Below are 7,959 nucleotides of genomic sequence, written 5' to 3' on the forward strand. Positions count from 1 at the left end.
GGGAAACCCCATTTTCCTTAGCCTATGGAGCTGAGTTCATGGTACCAGTTGAGATAGGACTCCCTATCATACGAGTTTACTCTTACGATGAAAATGAGAATGCCGAGAAGATAACGCTAGGTCTGGACCTGCTCGAGGAAGAGAGAGGGCAAGCACAACTGAAGATTGCAGCATATCAGCAACGGGTGACCCGATACTACAACTCTAGGGTCAAGGTGCGAAGGTTCTAGGAAGGAGACCTGGTCCTTCGCAAGACCTTCCAGAACATAAAACAACCCGGCTCGAGATCTTTAGGACCTAGCTGGGAAGGACCGTACAAGGTAAAGGGCACATTGCAACCAGGGGCTTACCTACTTAAAGACATGGACGAATGACCCTTGTCACATCCATGGAATGCCAAACACTTGAAGATCTACTACCCTTGAGGGCTCGGGAAAACCTCTGACCAGAAGAACTGCGGCTAATCTACTCGACTAGACGACCCACCCTTATCAAAGGAAAATGTAGTGCTTAGAGCGTTTCTACAATTTCGTTTCAACTTGAGTGACCCACCATTCTCAAAGTAAAATGTGGTGCTTGGAAAACTATTGTTCATATCTACATTTATGCGTTCTACAATAAAAGAACTTCCCCCAGTTTGGGGAAGAAAATTTCTTTTAATTTGTTGACTACTTGAATTACGTGGCTGACTACGAGGACTTCCTTTGTAACAAGAGAAGAAAGTCCTCCGCCGAGCTTTACCATAAAAGAACCTCCCTAGGCCAGGGGAGAAGAGTTTCTTTTGGAATCTACCATCCCAGCTGCAAAGGATCCCCCACAAAATGGGAGAGTCCTCTATGCTTGGCTTACAACTATGTCGATTATTTTGAAATCGACTGATTTGTCAATCTACCTACTCAGGCAATAATGCTTGACCTATTGCTATCAAACTCGACCTACAAAAAGCATTCGAAGAACGCATGCACAACGGATGGAAAAATTGATTCTTTTATTAATCTAAAATGGATTACAAGAGAGAGAAACAAAAATGATAATAGGGGGATTAGGGGTTAGTTGGTTCAAGTAGCCTGCTCGGCTTCGGCATTGCTCGGGTCGGGTAGTCAGATGATCCCCCCTCGAGGTCGCTTAGATCTAGCTCGGGAAATTTTCCCTTGACGTCCTCGAGGCATTTTTCATAGCCAAGGCTATAATATACCTTTGCCTCATTAGCTTCCTCCGACGAGGCCTTGTACTCCCCCATCGTCGCCGCTCGGATCGACATGATGGAGGCCTTGATCTTCGCCAGCATGGCTGCTAGGTTGGCCTCCCTCTCGATCAACTTAGACACCGAAGTTGCTGAACTGGCTCGCACCTCGGCCATCTCGGCCTCTGACATAACAATCTTAGTTTCCACCTCGGTCTGTCCCTTTTCAGCATGGGAAAGGCCAGACCTCGTCCCCTCCAACTCAGTCTGGACCAGGGCCTCCTTCTGGTGGGCTTCGCCCAGCTAGATCTTTAGAGTAGTCTGCCCCTCCCCAGATCTCCTCAGAGCCTGCTCCAAAGCTTTGACCTTGGCGATCTTGACTTGAAGCGCCGCCCCTACTTGTTCACGTTCCTTGGCCACCCGAGTTATCGAATGACGTGTAGACAGAAGATCAGGAACGAACTGCAAACAAGAAACATACATCGGTCAAGGAACAACAACAACATACAAAATAAGAAATGAGCCAAGGCAAGGAAACTGACCTTATAGCAGGCCGCAACCACATCACCCAGAAGGGACATCGGGTGAGTTTTGACAAGATCTGCGATCTCCTCCTCAGGAATGTGTCGAGCCGTCCATAGGGCAAGGTCATTCATGTCATATCCTGGGGGTAGGAAGTTCGGTGCCTCGGTCTCCTCAGCTTGTTGGCCCGAGGAACCACACTCATCAACAACCACCGAAGCCGGCTATTTGGGTGCAAACCCCTCAGCTCGGGGCTCTAGCCTCACTGCAGTTTTGATGGACCTCCTCTGCACTGCCCCCCATTCTCAGGCACCTTGGCCTTGGAGGAAGGACGGAATCTCTTCCCATAGCAAGGGCAATCAACCATCTCTACAACAAGCAAGTCAGAAAGTAAGTCCCAGGCATGAAAACTCCAACAAGTAAAAACACAAAGCACGATAATGTAGCTATACTTAACCAGAGACATCGCCAAGCTCGGGAGCGTGAAGTACCATAAAACTAAGAATCCGGTACACCGCCCTGACCCGAGCTCGGTCAACGTTTCCTAGGCTCAACCTAATAGGATCCTGTCCTAAAATTACTGCTATGGGCTGAGCTCCCTCTCGCGACTTCTTGCCCCTTCGGCACTAGAGAAGGCTGGGCCGACAGGATCGCCCAGCCAAGAATCCATGTTCTCTGGCTTAGATTCATCAAAAGAAGGTCCCTAGCCCAGATAAATGGCTGGAATTGTCCAATATTTCAAAACAGGTGCACAAATCAATGTACTAACATTGCAAAGGTTTAACAATTGTATGATTTAACGAGTGGAGGTAGATGGAAATAGATGTGGATTTCAAACATGACCAGTCATGGTCTTCTTACCACTAGGCGGGATTGCCAACCCTAGCTGAGAGTAGTAGTGACAGTGTATTGGTGGGCAGGGCATTCGCAATTCCAGAGATTAAAAAAAGAAAAGAAAAAAAGAAGTAAAGTCAGCCCAGCATATGTACATAGGCAGACAGGTCCTAAGGTTAACAACCTTCTTTCAGATCCAGCGCACGGGCACAAATGGAATGGAATTACAACTATTGGAAACTATAAGCTAGTTTGGCGTGCTAGGGACAGACTGATGCTACTTCTATCTTAAATGTCTAGGGCTTACGAGCATTGAATAGTGAATGAACTAAGCTAAGATGCTACACTAAGATAATCATCAACATTATTGGTAAAGAGTTTGTGTTTGGATCGAAGGATTGGACTCCTCTTCTGTGTTTGCTCCTGCTATTTATAACCTCCCTTGTTTAAGGTTGAAGATAACTGATGTTCCATGTGGCGCTTCTGCGTGAATCCAGTTGGGAAAGAACATCTACCATTCTCTCGATCGTGGCTTGCCTTGGTCGAATGCGCTTAAGCGTTAGACGAGTCCACAACGACTAATCATTCTTATCTGGAGATTGCTTCACTGATGTGTCATCAGAGATATTATCTGCTTTTTTTAGAGTCCGGATCCTCTGTTACCAGGTAAACAGGGATTTCCTGTTACCCTAATCCTCATTGGTCCACGTCACCACTCACTTAAAAAAAATAAAAATAAAGAAAGCTCCGAACGCCAAACCATTATAATAAAAAAAAACAAAAGAAAAAAAAAACCAGAAAAAGAAAACGGGAAGGGAGGGAAAAGAAAAGAAGAGAAGGCAGAGAGTCTCATCTCCTTTCTCTCTTCTATTGGGTTGTTTTCCTTCCTTACAGAAGATTTACGAGGTTAGTATTTGAATTTTCATATATATTAGTTGGATTTTCCTTTAAATTTAGACTCCACATTCTTTAAAAAGATTCACTGCTTTGGTTCTTCTCTGTCATTTCACCGCCTTTCGGCAAAATCAATATAGTTACCCTGTAGTTTTTTCCAACCATGGATGGAGTATCAATAAAATTTTAACAGGGAGATAATCTTAACTGTCTGATTTTTTTCCATTTTCTACCAGACCACTCACTTTTTTATTCTTAACCATCCATTTGGTAGACTTTGATTGGTCGGTTAGGACTGCCTTAATCAGTGTAGTTTTAGAGATATGGTTCATTTAAAAAGGAACCAACAATTTGAATGGTCTGAATTGTTGTACCGGTACAACCATGTGACGGATAAGGAACCAGATTGTTTTTTTCCAACCAACTTAATTGCCCTGATTGTTTTGTTAAATTACCAAAAAAGCCAAACATTTATCATGTTATGGATAATAAGTACAGGGAATGATCACATACTCAGACATATTTCAATTCAATTTGTACCGGTACCACCATGTGACGGACAGGGAACCAGATTGGGTGGTGAAGCCAACAACAACAGGACGGCTTCAGTGGAGTACTGTTAGTTTTTTTTGCTATTGATTTATTTTATTTTATTTTTTTAAAAGTTTTGAGTACTGTTTCCGTGATGGCTTTGGCTGAATTCGTATGTTGTTGGATTTTTAATTACAAAGTCTGATTGAGTTTACTTTGATTCTCTTTTTTCCAATTCGGTTTTGAAATTTTGAATGTTAGAGAAGTGCTACTGTGATTTGTCTAGATGTATTTAAGTGACTATTTTGTGTGTTCTCTATACCATAATGATGTCTTTTAGTTTACTTTTGCCAATCTATTGCTTTGCTTTTCTGGGCGGGGCAGATTCCTATGATAGTTTAACCAGAAGGATTCCAAGGAGCTTCTTTTTTTTTTTTTTTCCTCGATAGCAGGCACATTTTTTAAAGAAAGCTCAGGGTCTTTGTCTTCTCTCTCCAAATGGTTCTCTGATGGGCAGGTGAATTTGAATTTCCTTGGAGTTTTATTCTCTCTGTCGTTTTGGGGTGGACGATTTTGATTTGTGCAAAATGTGGTTATTGAAAGTGTCTTTCATGCAAGCAATGGATAATCTAGTGGAAATTATTTGCATCGATTTGGAGGTGGTTTGGCAGCTTGGATTTTGGCAATTTTGGTGCTTTTGAAGGAAACAAATATTCGCATGCTTCCCCTTTTGCAAGAATAATGGAGGGTGGTTATGCTCGGCGGCTTCTACAAGTAAAGTTGTTTTCTTGTATTTCTTTGTACTTCACCGTTTAGCATATAGATTGTGGAACCACAATATGTTTACTTAGCAGCAACCATGTCTGAACAAATGTATTATTATTATCATATCTATTGTTATTATTATTATCATTATTATTTGTTTCTCTATTGCTTTCTCATAATTCAATGCTTCAGTTTCAGCATATCCTATAATGTCAAATGTTAAAATGTCTCTTCATCCACATTAACGTTCTCTTATTTAACAATCCTACAACACATTCACGTAATTTTTATATGTACTTTGTAATTGTGGGTGTTATATCCGTATCCATGGCCATGATATGTTATTAGTGTTATATCAAGCAACCTTGGGGTCTATGAAGGTTCTGCTTGTTGTATGTGTAAATGTGGAAAAGGATGAATTTTGTGTAGTACATTTGACTTAATTACAAATTTAAATTCATGTTTTCAGCTAGAAAAAGGTGCAGATGGGCTATTTGATAGTTTTGCTAGATTGGATTCACGTGTCTCTAGCGTGGGACTGACGATTCAGAAAAACTGAATTCTTTTACTTGTGGCAAGCAGAGGATCTAGATTCATGTTAACCCTTCTGTCTTTTGCTGGTCTATTTTTGAGACAAAGATTACTAGATTTTGTTCTAAGACACTGTTTTTGTCATCTAAAAAGCATAATTTCTTATCATTGATTTATGTTCTCTTATTTAGTAATTTTCAGGCAACAAGTTTTAGAAATTCCAATCTTAGTTCTATAAAATGGTTGTACATCTCGTTTGAAGGATCAATAAAGTTACAAGTGGTGTGCTTCCACTTTTTTGGGAAAAAAGTATTGTATTTTTTGTGAGCATGGTGTCTTCTTTTTTTTTTTTCTTTTTTCTTTTTTTTTGACTCCTGCTGATAACATTGTATTTACTATTTGCATAGGAAAAGGGCTTAGATGAAATTGTCTTCAAGGTGATGGGAAGAGCTATAAATAAAATTGTTATGATCGTGGAGCTGATTAAGGTGGAGTATCTTATATCAATATTCTATGTTTCCTTCTTTTTTTTTTTTTTTTTTTCGGGGTGGGGTGGTGTTTAGTAGTTCAGTTCCAAGTAGTAGAGATGGGAAGGACCACTTGTATTCATTTACAACTCATGTTGCTGGTGGCATTCTCATTCCTTTTACGCAAAGAAGGATTGCTGGTCTTCATCAAAATACATCAGTTGGATAAACTGACAAAACTATTTCCTATCACTTCTTATGTTGTTAGTCTCCCTATATATTGTTACACATACAATTTGTTATTGGTAGAGTCTCATGTCTTATCTAATGGCATAATACACACTAATAATTAGCCATTTGCATTGATTAGTTGGTGCCAGGTGTCACAGAGTTCGTGATAGCAGAACTGCTTTACTTGCAATGAATGGGATCCAAACCAGCCAATTTACCTTTACATCAATTCAACTGGAATGACTCGTGATGATGGTGAAACGGTATGTTGGTTCTCGTTTCCAACTTGGTTTAGTCTTAGACTCAGCTGGACAAGGTTATAGGTGCATCAAATTTAAGTTTTCGAATCTCTACTGTTCCAATTTTCAGAGCAACTGTTGAATTTGTTCAATGCAAACCTGAATCTTAATTTTTTTCTAGATTTTGTTAATATTTGTAGACTTACCAGTCTTTTTTTTTTTGTTGGTTCAATGCAAACCTGTGTTTTAAAGAAATTGATGTTTTTTTTTTCCTGGTCTAGCATGTTAGGTCCCCGAATGCATCAGGCTTTTTGAATGCACAATTTGTATACTTGTGAATGGGAAGTAAACATTTTGTCTCATTGTAAAGACAATTTCTCTGATATATGCTATTGATCAAAGGAATAAGGTTGGGTTTAAATGCAATGTGATAGTTGCAACAAATTCAATAGACAGGAAATGACGAAGGGTAGCAATGGGCTGGGTAGTCTGCCGGACCCAAGTTTGGACTGGGCTTGGACCTACTAGCTAGCCCATGGGTTGGGCTCGAGCCTCCCATGCATGGCCTAATTAATTTGCAGGTCAGGCCTGGACTCATGTCACTTTAGCTTGGCCTGTTCGGCTAACTATGTGCATGTGTTGAATGTATATTGTTGGTTTAATTCCTTTGTAATGTCTTTTTTCTTTGTGCATTTTTTTCTTTCTTTTTGCATTTGTTCCCCACATGATCAATCGATATTAGGTCTCTTTCTCCCTCTCTGTCTCTCTTTCTCAGTTTCTCTTCCTATCCCACATCTGTTTGAGACTAGACATGTGCTCCATTTCCAGTTGGGCATATCCTCTTGTATGTTCCTTTTGGCAATATTACATTTTCTTGACTTTCACATAACAATATTACATTGGTTGTTCATTGACTTTCACATAACAATATTTTCTTGGAAAGTAATTCCTGTTGGAGATATTTCTTTGAGTAATTCCTGCTGGTCAATGGAAGCGTGTTGCATGTCAAAACTTAGTTCATTTTTTTAATACTTTAAATGGATCTAGTGGTTGAATATTGCATCAATTGAAAGCATCTTTATGCCAAATTATGTGACCTAGAATATAACTTCCATCCAATCATGTGCATGTGACTTCCCTTCTCTGCATTTTTTTTAAACTTTCAATCAATGATTACTATAATGCCTCTTATACAAATCCCATACATATGTTTCCTATTCCTTCTTTCCTTTCTTACCATTTGTATCTTATGATTTTTGTTTAATGCAATCGTCATTCATATTCATAGGTTTGTATATAGCTGTCATGACACAAACAACCTCATTATCTTTTGCAACTTGATGGGGGTTAAGAATCAAAACTTTAATTTATGACTGACCGAAGCAAAGGAGAATTTTGATCTTTAGATTTATGACTGACCGAAGAAAACTTTAATTCATTGGTCCTTAGATTTATGACTGACCAAAGTAAAGTATTTGCACTTTTTTAGTCCAAAAATGGAAATGGGTGTGGTGTTTGTAAATCAAAAGGGTGGGTGTAAATAGTTGATCCCTTTCTTCAGAGGGTTATTTGTGGAAGAGAAAGGGAAAAAGGAAAGGAAAAAAGGAAAGAAAAAAGAATACCAAGTTGAGTTCTATGATTGCCCATGTCTACCATTTTTGTTTTTTGTTGAATTCAGATATGGTATTGCATTTATGTATTTTGTTACATAGGACATGATGGAGCAAGAATTCTAGCAGGTTCGCTTGCAAGATTGTCCATT

The 7,959-nt window shown here is 39.6% G+C and overlaps 2 long non-coding RNA genes across 2 annotated transcripts; one reads left to right on the plus strand and one right to left on the minus strand.

Moving 5' to 3' along the window:
• Window positions 1-977: 977 nt before the first annotated feature.
• On the minus strand, window positions 978-3,126 carry LOC131216897 (uncharacterized). Its single transcript, XR_009157099.1, has 3 exons — window positions 2,158-3,126; window positions 1,726-2,074; window positions 978-1,645 (listed from the first exon to the last, which is right to left on the minus strand). It is a non-coding gene; the product is annotated as an uncharacterized LOC131216897 (long non-coding RNA).
• A 185-nt stretch (window positions 3,127-3,311) lies between these two features.
• On the plus strand, window positions 3,312-6,605 carry LOC131216898 (uncharacterized). Its single transcript, XR_009157100.1, has 4 exons — window positions 3,312-4,837; window positions 5,668-5,748; window positions 6,098-6,221; window positions 6,487-6,605. It is a non-coding gene; the product is annotated as an uncharacterized LOC131216898 (long non-coding RNA).
• Window positions 6,606-7,959: the final 1,354 nt, after the last annotated feature.

The sequence above is a fragment of the Magnolia sinica genome, chromosome 10 (genome assembly GCF_029962835.1).
Source record: "Magnolia sinica isolate HGM2019 chromosome 10, MsV1, whole genome shotgun sequence".
In the NCBI taxonomy this organism is placed as follows: Eukaryota; Viridiplantae; Streptophyta; class Magnoliopsida; order Magnoliales; family Magnoliaceae; genus Magnolia; species Magnolia sinica.